General features: G+C 49.2%; 1 pseudogene; it reads right to left on the bottom strand.

Annotated features, from left to right (window-relative positions):
• Positions 1-411: 411 nt before the first annotated feature.
• On the bottom strand, positions 412-947 carry LOC102501671 (peptidyl-prolyl cis-trans isomerase A pseudogene; annotated as a pseudogene).
• Between the last annotated feature and the right edge of the window lie 11,359 nt (positions 948-12,306).

The following is a 12,306-nucleotide window of genomic DNA, read 5'->3' as shown; positions in this document are numbered from 1 at the left end:
GGATTATGGGTGTGCGCGACCACACCTGCCTGCCTCCGTGTCAGCTAGGGTTGCAGGAGTATGCAAGTGTGCCCAGCATGTTCAGGTTGGCCTGGGAACTGAACCTGGGCCTCCCAGATAACTTCCAGCCTCCCAAGTGGTAGCGTTACTGTGCAGTGCTGTAGCTGAGCTTATACCATTTTAAGAGTAAGAGACAAGAAAAAGTTTTTTTCATGTTACTTAGTTTTTATTTCATAATCATGAACTTAACTTTGAATTCAGCTAGATTTGGAGGGGAATAAGGAAAACATGGACCCCCAAGAACTGCAGCGAGAGCACAGGTCACAGGACATCGCGAGCAGGTGGGGGGAGGGCGCTCTCCTGAGCTGCAGAAGGCATGTCTGGTGGTTACGAGAAAACAAGTGGAATTCATTAGAGTCGTCCACAAGCAGCCATGGCGACCTTCATGCTGGTCTTGCCATTCTTGGACCCAAAGCGCTTCATGACGTCCACGATATCCATGCCCCCTTCCACCTTGCCAAAGACCACACGTCTGCCATCCAGCCGCTCAGCCTTGGCAGCGCAGATGGAAAACTGAGAACTGTTTGTGTTGGGTCCCACATTTGCCATGGACAAGATGCCAGGACCTGTATGTTTGGGGGTGAAGTTCTCATCCTCGAATTTCTCCCATAGATGGACTTGCCGCCAGTACCATTACGGCGTGTGAAGTCATCACCCTGGCACAGAAACCCTGGAGTAATTCTGGGAAAGCGGGAACCCTTATAACCAAATCCTTTCTCTCCGGTGCTCACAGCACGACAGTGTTCTGCTGTCTTCGGAGCTTAGTCTACAGACAGCTCGAAGGAGACGCGGCCCAAGGGCTCCTCACCGACCGCGATGTCCAAGAACACAGCAGGGCTGACCACGGTTGAGGGCAAGACCCTTGAGCGGCATGTCTGCTGAAACATAACATTTTTATTAATATAGATGTAGCCAGGACTTTTATTTATGCCGAAACTTAATACTGCCACAATGTTTTCCCTCTGTCCTCATCAATACCTGGTATTAGTTGGCTTTGATTTTTTATTCCCCCCCTTTTTTTGGTCAGTCTGGGTAATGTAAAAGGCCAGCAGGTGGCACGGTGGTTAAGGCACTGGACTTCCACATGGCTGACCACGATTCAGTGGCTTGAAACTCGTGTGGGGCACATGTGCATGTGTGCCCCAAATTCCAAGACGAGGATGGAGAAGGGATTGTAGCACGGCTATACTCCCATAGGAGGTGATTTTTCACTTTCCCTCTCTCTTTCTCTGTCTTTCTCCAGTAAGCACACACGTTCTATGTCAATAAATAAATAAATGAAAAAAAAACAAACCCTCATAGTTTTGACTTGGGTTTCTCTAGTTACGAGGGAGTTTACGTGTTTCTTCACTTCCTTATTAACTGTTCAGGCGTCCCATGTGTGCACTGCCTATTCTAGTTATACCCGTTTTCCTTTTATTTTTTTAAAAGAATAATTGTATTTAACTTTATTTATTCATTTATTCACTTTTAGTCTGACAAGAGAGGGACAGAGTGAGAGAGAGAGAAAGAGAGAGAGACTCAAACCGTGGTCAGCCATGTGGGAGTCCAGTGCCCTTAACCACCAAGCCATCTGCCAACCTATTTTCCAACTGTACCTATTTTCCTATTAATATTCTCTATAGTTCTTCTACTTTTCTTTTCTAAATAATTTATTTAATTCCAACAGTTTTCTTTCTCTCTCTCTCTCTCTTTTTCTTTCTTTATTTCTTCCCCTCCCTCCCTCCCTTCCTTCCTTCCTCTCTCTCTTCTTTCTTTCTTTCCTTCCTTCCTTCCTTCCTTTTCTTCCTTCCTTCCTTCCTTCCTTCCTTCCTTCCTTTCTTTCTTTCTTTCTTTCTTTCTTTCTTTCTTTCTTTCTTTCTTTCTTTCTTTCTTTCTTTTTTTCTTTCCTTCCTTCCTTCCTTCCTTCCTTCCTTCCTTTCTTTTTCTTTCTTTCTTTTTCTTTCTTTCTTCTTTCTCCTTTTTTAAAAATTTGACCAGAGAGAGAGAAAGGGAAAATGAGAAAGCAAGCCTCCAGGTCTGGGACTCAAATTGCACTTGGCCATGGGGAATCCAGCACCTTCAACCACCATGCCACCTGCTGGCCCCTATAGTTCCTCTAATTTTCTTGATTTTCAAAAATTCCCCATTTATGCCTAAGTGGAATTCCTTAATATTGGGTTGTTAGGAAAGTTATGACACAATTTTGCATAGCAAAACGTCTCGACTTTTCTGACGACCTAAGAGTTTATATTCTTTATGAAATTAAGTATATGTGTAAACTTTGTTATGTCTGTTTCAGACATTATGAATATTTTCTCCCAATCCATTAGCTATCTGTTAATTCTATGGTGTTTATTGAATAGAAATCTTTATTTTCTTATGGTTAAATCAATCATTTTCCCCAACTGTACTTTGTGCTTTTGAAATCTTTACTTCCTCTAGGTAAAAAAGATATCATTTTTTCTTGTTTTATTTACATTTCATCACTATACATCTTTGTAGCATACAAAAGGAATCTTCCCTGCAAGAATATGTATTAGTCCAGTCACAGATATTACCATACATATCATGCTTAACACATAATTTCATACTTCTGTGTCTGTTAAATGTTTTTCTTTTCTTTTTTCCCCCAGTGCCCTCTCTCCCACTCCCCGTTGTCCACCCTCCTCCCACACTGTCTCTAGTATCTATAGTTGCTCTTTATGCCTTTATACCTTCCAACCTTTCAATTTCCGTCATAGAGTGCAAACATTTGATATATAGTTGGTCATTTTCTAGTTTACATAGAAAAATACACCATGAGTTTTCCAACCACCCGATATTAAGTGGGGTCATACAAAACTTCTATTTCATAGTCTGGCTTTCTTCGCTCAGCATTAAATCATCCATATTCATCCATTTTCTATCAAATGCCAGGGTCTCGTTTTTTTTATGACTGAGTAGTGTTCCATGCTGTGTATGTGCCACATTTTTTCAATTCACACATTTGTTCTTGGACATTTAGGTTAATTCCATATCTTAGCAATTGTGGATAATGCTGGAATGAACAGGAATACGTGAGAAAAAGATCCTTTTATGTATTAGCCTTTTTGTTTTATAGTTTTATCTTCAGAACTTTACTCCATTAGGGAAGTGTGGGAGGTAGGAGTTTTTTTTTAAATTTTTTTTTATTTTTTAGATTTGCTATACGTGTGCTCGCTAGAAAGACAGAGAGAGATAGAGAGAGACAGAGAGACAGAAAGTGAGAAATCACCCCCCAGAGGGGATGGCCACACTGCAATCCCTTCTCCTCCATTCTCCTCCATTCTCCTCTTGGGATCTTGGCCACGCACACACATGCACCTGGTGAGAGTTTCAAGCCACCGGTCCAGGACTCTAACTGTGGTCATCTACCTGGGAGTCCAGCTATGTAACAATTATTCCATTTGCTGGTCCCAAGGGAGGTAGAGATTTAACAGTGTTTTTTTCTATTTTCATTCTGGTTTACCAGCTTTAGCTGCTAAAAGTAGCTTGCACAGAGGCCAGGCAGCTGAGGGGCAGAAGAAGGGACTGAGATATCAAGGGACTCCTAGGGCAAGAGGTAGGGACTGAGCTCTTTGGTGGTTTTCTCCAGCAGCATTTAACTGTCTGCACATAGGGCTGGGCTGAGCCAGTGTTATAGTTTTATTTATTTTATTTTTTCTTTCCAGGTGTCAGAGCTGGAAGAGCAAGGAAGGAAGGGAATTTTGGATTTGGCAGGGGGTCAGGATAGACGTGATAGGCCATGGCAATGCTATGGACAGGTGCAAGGGCCTTGGGTCCCTCTGGATAGGTATTAGAGACACAGGAACATGCTTACATTACAATCAATGAAAACATGACCACGCTGGGCATGGATGCATACATGTCCCAAACCTCGACAGGATGGAGAATGGAGAAGGGATTGCAGTGTAAACACGCCTCATTGGAGGGGTGCTTTCTCTCTCTGTCTCTCTCTGACTAGTGCATGTACCCACTGGCAATGAAAAGAAGAAAAGAAAAAAAAGAAAAGAAAAGAAAAGAAAAGAAAAGGGAAAAAGAAGAAAGAAAAAGAAAAACATGCCTAGGAAGTGGAGTGGCTGTTGTATACAGATGAGCGAGGAGGATTTTCCCTCTGGACCTGGCACCGGCCAGGCTAGAACGAGGGCAGCAGAGGCTCTTAGAGCACTAGCAGCTCTTAGAGCACCAGCGCTCAGCGTTAGATCCAGTGGAGGATAAGCTAGAGTCTTGGAGTCGCTGGCCCTGAGCTGGACGGTGAGAGTGCCTCCCCATGCAGGGTCTGTGGGCACGGGTGAACAGGCTACACAGGGCTAACTGGCTGAAGGTTGAGGCAAGCCAGGGTCTGGATGGTGGTGGGTAGCCACGATGGTTTCACTGGATTTAATAGACAAAGGCTCGATAGGACGTGGAGGGTGGCTGGGGCAGGGCCACAGAGGGCGCGTTTTCTCAGTGGAAAAAGGCATAGAGCCCTCCAGAGGAGGCAGATTGCCTGCCATGAAGCTGCACTGCCCGGGGAAAGCAAGATCTTCCCTTTCAACATGACAGGGACAGCCAGCCAGCCTAGAAAACAGCCCGCAGCTTCTCACCCTAGCCCGGAGTCTATCTCATTGGCTGGAGTTGGTCCCACGGCTCTGCTGAAGTGCAGGAGGGCAGGTCTCTGCATCTTGCAGGGAAGAGGTCCAGAGGCAGCCCCCACCACAGGACGTGTGCTGCTGTTCTCCAGTCGGGTCCGGCCTGGCTTCCAGCCCCGTCCCCGGACCTGTCCTGGGACAGGGAGGTGTTCTTTTTGTAGAGGTTTTGCCTTAGGGGGCATGTGCTCTCCAGAGAGATACAGTTTGAAGAAAAATGTGAAGTCACCCTTGGGGAGGTGGCTACACTGCAATCCCATCTCCATTTTCCTCCTGGGATCTTGGCACACACATGTGCCCAGTGTGAGTTTCAAGACACCAAGTCCAGGACTTGACCGCAGTCGGCCATGTGGGAGTTCAGTGACGTAACCATGACGCCATCTGCTGGCTCCGAGAAGGGGGAGATGTTGATGAAGGGGGAACAGCAAGGCCCTGGGAGAGCTGCTGGCTACTGAGGGGCTGGTGGGATCAGCTGATAAGGAAGGGAAGGCCCGGTCAGGTGACCCAGTCTATACCGTAATGGGCCACAGTTGTGGAAGCCATGTGCTGACCACGGTTCAGATCCTGGAGTTTGCCTGAAAACACCCTGGGCACAGGCATGGGAGCCCAGGTCCTGAGGAGCTGAGGGCTGGGGCAGGGATCGCAGTGTGCTGAGACCCGGTTGAGGGTACTGCTCTCTCTTGTGCACACATACGCTGTCATAGAAAAAAGAAGGAAGGGAAGGAGGAGAGAGGGTCAGGCCCTCTGAGCTGTCCGAGGAGAGCCAGTGTACCGGCCCAGGGCCCCTGCCAGGCTTTGTTACAGCAGGCTTGTTTTCAGCATGTATTTCCCTTCCTGACGCCTGTCCTGAGCACAGGTGAAGGGATCCCACACAGTGACTCCAGAATGGGCCAAGGCCCTGGGCCCTGCTCTTCTGGCTTCAACCTTCTCTCTTTCCTTTGCGTTTTTTTCTTTTTCTTTTTCTTTTTCTTTTCTTCTCTTCTCATCTCTTTCTTTCTTCCTTTCTTCCTTCCTTCCTTCCTTCCTTCCTTCCTTCCTTCCTTCCTTCCTTCCTTCCTTCCTTCCTTTCTTTCTTTCTTTCTTTTTTTCTCTTTCTTTCTTTCTTTCTTTCTTTCTTTCTTTCTTTCTTTCTTTCTTTCTTTCTTCTTTCTTTCTTTTTTCTTTATAAGAGATTTTTGCTATAGGGCACATACACTCACCGGAGAGAGAGAAAATGAGAAGGCACCTCCCCAGTGGGGATGGCCGCACCACAGTCCCTTCTCCTCCATTCTCCTCTCGGGATTTTGGGCACATATGCACATGACACTGGGGTGAATTTTAAGCTGCTGGGTCTGGGACTTGAACTGCAGTGGACCACATGGGAGTCCAGCGATGTAACATTATGCCATCTCTTGGTCTCGCTCTGAGTTGTCTAGAGTGTGGATGACTTCTGGGGCGGCTGGGGAAGAGGGATGTGGGATAGAAGTGCATGGCTGGGTGTGTGCATCAGGCTCCTGCCCGGGGAGGGCTCTTCCAGCTGACTTGGGAGCCTTCCTGGCTCATCCTGGGGGGCCCTTCTTGCTGGTTGGAACTGTAAGGGCTTCCAGGAGTCCTACTTGGTAGCTGAGGAAAGCAGGGTTCAGCTGGATCTAGGCCTTGCCTGGGGCCACACAGCACGTTGGGGGCAGAACCAGACTTTGAGCCCAACCTCCTGGGCTGGGGTGGACTCTCACCCTGCTCCTTCGCCTCAGGACTGGCCCGAGCTCAGGCTGTCCCACGCTGCCACATCTGACAGCTGTGAGGCTGTCGCCCCTTCTGGAGAGCAGACCCTCCAGCCCCCCAGGAGCTAAAAATAAGAGTCTGTGCCCCCAGAGTACCCAGGAAAGGCCGTGTGAAAACCCAGGAGGCGGGGGTGGGGACCAGGGCCTGGGGCCCAGCGTGTCAGCGGGTGGAAACAGGATGTGAGCAGAGAGGGGGCCGTGAAAAGCAAGGTGGCTCCCGGCAAGGGCTGCCACCTGGGACGGCATGTTCTGAGCCACGGAAAAAGACTCCGGGCTGCGTGGGAGTCGTCACTTCCTGCTGCCTGACAGCCTTCCCCGGCCCTGCCTGGCTCCCGACCAGAGTAGAGTCTGACCCCCGGGCTGGGGTGGTGCGGGAGAGAGGGACCTGACGCTGCCTTTCTGGGAGATGGGGACTGGATCCTAACTAGGGCTCCCAGCTCCTCCGGGGCCTGGTATCCACGGGGCAACCAAAGATGGAGGAGCTGTGCCCCGGCCACACCTGGGGAAGCCTGCTGGACCTGCCTGTGCCAGGGGGCAGGAGGAAACCGCCAAGGCCCACTCCCCAGCTTCAGAGAAGCCTGAGAGTTGGGCAGGCGCCATGTCGAGGCCTGTGAGGGCAGAGGCGAGTCCGGGCTCTGGGAGGCCCTGGGAGAGGCCCTTGATTCAGCCCAAGGATCTGGGAAGGCTTCCTGGAGTAAGTGAGGCCTAAGAGTGGTTTTGGGGTAAGCAGGTGAGGGTGGGCCAAGGCATCCCAGGTCAGGCTAGCCAGCACAGCCCGCTGAGGGGACAGCTGGCTGAGGGCTGTGGTTAGAGCCCACCCCTTGGCCTGCTCAGGGCTTTTCGGGATGCCCCCCTCTTTGGACACCCCCCTCTGGCCTGGTCTTGCTCCAGCCTCTCTTTTCTTGTCAGAGTGACCACCTCCCTCTGCTCCCTCAGCCAGCCAGGGGTTCTCCCCTCACAGTCTGACTCTGCAGGAGCCTTACCCCTCCATCCCATCCTGCCTCATTGGGATCTCCGGCTCGGCTCATCAAGTCCCCTCAGCCGCAGGTGGGGGCGCTGGGCAGTGGCACAGTGGTAATGCACCCGGACGCCCATGACAGGGTCTTGGGTTTGCATCCCGGGCAGGGACTGACCTGTACACATCGGGCTCGCACTTGCCCATGGTCTGGGCTGACTAAGGTTTGCAGTGACTCACAGAGCAAAGACCCTTTGGGGGTGCTTCTCTCTCTCCAAAGAAATAAGTGAATAGAGACCAGGAGTTAGCATAATGGCTATGTTGCTGGACTCCCACATAGTTGACTGTGGTTCGAGTCCCAGACCCGGTGACTTAAACTCACGCCAGGCGCGTGTGCGTGCATGCCCAAGATCCCGAGAGGAGAATGGAGGAGAAGGGATTGCAGTGTGGCCATCTCCCCTGGGGGGGTGATTTCTCGCTTTCTGTCTCTCTGTCTTTCTGGCAAACACATGCGCCCTATAGCAAAAACCTCTCAAAAAAAAAAAAAAAAAAAAAGAAAGAAGTGAATAAATCTTAAAACAAAATAAAAAGCCTCCTGGTGGGTCCACACGTTTCCTGTGGTTTGTAACCAGACATTCCCTCCTGGAGCGGGTGCATACGTCGTTATGTTTCTATAGGGTGTAGAGCTTTCTCTTCTGTGTTTTTTTTCTTAGGTTTTTGCTATAGGGCGAGTGCACTTGCTGCAGACAGTGAGAGGAAAATGAGAAGTAACCCCAGGGGGAATGGTCACGCCGCAATCCCTTCTTCTCCATCCTCCTGGACTTTGGGCATGCACGCACACGTGCCCGGAGTGACTCTCAAGCCTCCAGGTCCACGACTTGCCCCATGCTTGGCCATGTGGGAGTCCAGGGCCTTCACCACTGCGCCACCTGCTGGTCCCTGTGGTTAGTCTTAGAAACAAGACCTAGATGACCTTATTTTGCAACTCATTTTTCCTCACTTCATCTTGGAGCTTGTTCTGAATCGGTGTGTGCAGACTTGCGTTTGTCTTCTTTTACAGACACCTGGTGGAACTGTGAAGGTTTTGTATCCCTCCTCCCCCTGACCGCCGATTCTGTGCTGGAAATCTTACACGTTTGTCTTTCCACTGTTGATACTGGGAGGATGGCAGGGTCAAAGGGCGTATGTGTTCAACATTGCCTAGGTCCTGCCAAATTACCCTCTAAAAAAAGATGGGTGACGATTGACACCCCCACCAAAATGGCACGGGATTAGTCACCCACCCCTCCAGTACCTGAACGTTTGCCAGTCTGGTGGGCGACGCCTCGTGTCACGTTGTCTCGGTGGGTGGACTGTGAGTTTCACGTATTTCCAGAACATTTGTGTTCTCGGCCTTTATGTTGCTGTTCTTCGTTCCTGTTTCTGTTGTGTTTGACTTTTTCTTACTCGTATGTGAGGGCTTCATGTCTTTACTCACTTTCCACCTTCCCTGTTTGGCTTTTCTCCAAAAACACCATCTGACACACTACCATTTCTTTTTATTTTTGTCTCTCTCTCTCTTTTTTTTTTTTTTTTTTTGGGAGGGGTTTTCGCTATAGGGCGCGTGCACTCGCCAGACAGACAGAGAGAGACATAGAGACAGAAAGCGAGAAATCACCCCCCAGGGGGGATGGTCACGCCGCAATCCCTTCTCCTCCATTCTCCTCTCGGGATCTTGGGCACGCACGCACACGCGCCCGGCGTGAGTTTTAAGCCACCGGGTCCGGGACACGAACTGCGGTTGACTACGTGGGCGTCCAGCGACATAGCCATTACACTAACTGCAGGTTCCCTCTCTCTCTTTTTTTTAAAGTTTTACCATAGGTCATGTGTGCTCGCCAGAGAGAAACAGAGGCATGGAAGGGAGAGAGAGAAAGTGAAAAGAGAAATCACCCCTAGGGAGGACGGCCATGCTGTAATCCCTTCCCCTCCACTCTCCTCTGAGGATTTTGGGCACACATGCACAAGTGCCTGGCTTGATTTTCAAGCCACCAGCTTCGGGACTTGAACTGTGCAGTTGGCCATATGAGATCCAGCACCTTAACCTCCATACCACTTGCTGGCCCCCTATTTCTTTCTTTATTGCCCATTCCTCCTTGCACTGCTAGAATGTAAGAACCAAGATGGCGAGAGTTTTGTTGCTTGTTCTTGCTAAGAATTCCGGCACTTAGGACAGTGTCTGGCACACAGTAGGTACCCACAGGGAACTGGAATAACCTTCTCTCTGTCATTTGTTTTGCAGATATTTTCTCCATGTCTGTCACTTGCCCTTCACCCTTGTTTATGGTGAGGGTTCTATTTTGTGTTGTTGTTTTTGTCAGAGGGCACGTGTGCTCATCAGAGAGAGAGAAAGAGCAGGAGAAAGCACCCCTCGACTGGGCTTGGTCATATCACAATTCTTTTTCCTCTGTTTTTCCATCCCACCAGGATTTTGGGTGGGCACACATATGCACACACACACGCCCTGTGTGCTTTTTAAGCTATTGGGGCAGGGTTTGAGCCGCAGTTGGCCATGTGGGATCTGACTTAACTGCTGCACTACGGGGCCGACGCTGTGGGGAGTTTGATTATACAGAAACTTTTCATTTATATGCGATTAAATGTCTCAGTCTTGGGACCAGCAGTTAGTGTAATGGCTATGTTGCTGGACTCCCACGTAGTCAACTGCGGTTCGAGTCCCAGACCCGGTGGCTTAAACTCACGCCGGGCGCATGTGTGTGCATGCCCGAGATCCCGAGAGGAGAATGGAGGAGAAGGGATTGCGGTGTGGCCATCCCCTCTGGGGGGTGATTTCTCGCTTTCTATCTCTCTGTCTCTCTGTCTGTCTGGCGAGCGCACGCACCCTATAGCAAAAACCTCTCAAAAAAAAAAAGTCTCAGTCTTTTCCACATAGCTTCTTTTTAAAGATTATGCTATAGGGCATGTATGCTCAACAGAGAGAGAGATGGAGAGACAGACAGAGAGAGGGAAAGTGAGAAATCACCCCCCAGGGGGGATGACCACACTGCAGTCCCTTCTCCTCCATCCTCCTCTCAGGATCTTGGGCATGCATGCGCATGCACCTAGCGTATTTTTTAAGCCACTGTGTCTGGGACTCAGGCTGCTCAGTTGGCCGTGTGGGAGCCTGGCTGCCTTCACCTCCACACCACTGACGGCCCAATGCACTTATGCTTGTCCGTATTTTCTGTAGTATTAGTGTTATTTCAAGCAATTTAATCCTTATGGACTGTATTTTTGTCAATGATATGATATATTGATAAAAAAATAATCATTTTTGGTAGAGGGGGCATGCACTCACCAGAGAGAAACAGAGAGATGAGGTGCTGCAACCCTTCTCCACTCTCTGAGGACTCGGGGCATGCATGCGCACATGCCTGGCTTGCTGTTCGAGCCACCAGGTCAAGCACTCAGACTGCGCAGTCGGCCAGGTGGGATCCAGACGCCTTCACTGCCATGCCAGCAGCCAGCCCAGAGCAAAGCAATTATAAGTGTACTTACTTATTTCTTCCATGATGGAAAAGCTCAGAAAGAGCAGAGAGAGAGACAGTGACAGAGACAGATACCCCGACGGGGTCCACACAGTGATGCACAGTGAGCTCAGCCTGCCTGGACCGCAGGCGTATGTCACCCGCACACATAGGGACGCCCTGGTACATGAGCCTGGGACCCTCCCATACGGAAGCACTCACCGTGTTCTTAGGTTTTTTGATTGGTCTTACTGATTCATTTGTCCATTCCTATGTCAGAACCACGCCTTTTAAGTCACTTTACCATAGGGCCGACAGGTGGCATGGTGGTTAAGGTGCTGGACGCCCACACGGCTGGTTGACAATGGTTTGAGTCCTGGACCTGGCACCACACCGGTACATGTGCGTGCATACTCAAAATCCTGAGAGGAGAGTTGGAGGAGAAAGAATTGCAGTGTGGCCGTCCCCCGCCCGAGAGTGATTTCTCATTTCCCTCTATCTCTCTCCTGTGAGTGCATGTGCCCTATGTCAGGAAAAAAAAAAAATCACTTGACTTTTTTTTTTTTTTTTGAGAGGTTTTTGCTACAGGATGCGTGCACTTGCCAGACAGACAGAGACAGAGAGACAGAAAGCAAGAAATCACCCCCCGGGGGGATGGCCACCCCGCAATCCCTCCTCCTACAGTCTCCTCTCGGGCACATGTGCCTGGCGTGAATTTTAAGTTGCTGGGTCTGGGATGCGAACCGCGGTCAACTACATGGGAGTCCAGTGACATAGCCATTACGCTAACTGCTGGTCCCCAACCTTTTTTTCTTTTTTTAAAGTTTTGGTCATAGAGTGAGTGCACTTGCCAGAGAGAGACAGACAGAGATAGAGAGGGAAGGTGAGAAATCACCCCCTGGAGAGGATGGCCACACTGCAATCCCTTCTCCTCCATTCTCCTGGGATTTCAAACACACATGCACACACCCACTGTGATGTTTAAGCCACCAGGTCCGGGACTTGAACTACAGTTGGCCACGTGGGAGTCCAACGCCTTAGACACCACACGACCTCCTGGCCCCAATCACTTGACTTTTATAGATTGTACCAAATGGGACATGTTCTCCCCTCTTTGTTCTGAATTTTAAAAATGCTACTTTAATGAATTTTCTCTTTCAGATGAATATCCAAACCAGCTTGTCAGGGCTCATTGAAACAAATATGTGCTTTTGATTGGGTTGGGATGCCTTTACAGATTAAGTTATGTAGGACCAACACCATTTTTTCTTTTTTTAAATAATTATTTAATTTTATTTATCATTATTATTTTAAAAATTTGCTACAGAGTATGTGCGCTCACCAGAGAGAGAAAGAGAGAAAGAGAGAGAGAGAGAGAGAGAGAGAGAGAGAGAGAG

This window comes from Tupaia chinensis, unplaced genomic scaffold (genome assembly GCF_000334495.1).
Source record: "Tupaia chinensis unplaced genomic scaffold, TupChi_1.0 Scaffold144276_1, whole genome shotgun sequence".
Lineage (NCBI taxonomy): Eukaryota > Metazoa > Chordata > Mammalia > Scandentia > Tupaiidae > Tupaia > Tupaia belangeri.
The sequence above is the reverse complement of the archived record's forward strand: the minus strand, read 5'-3'. Positions and strand labels throughout refer to the sequence as shown.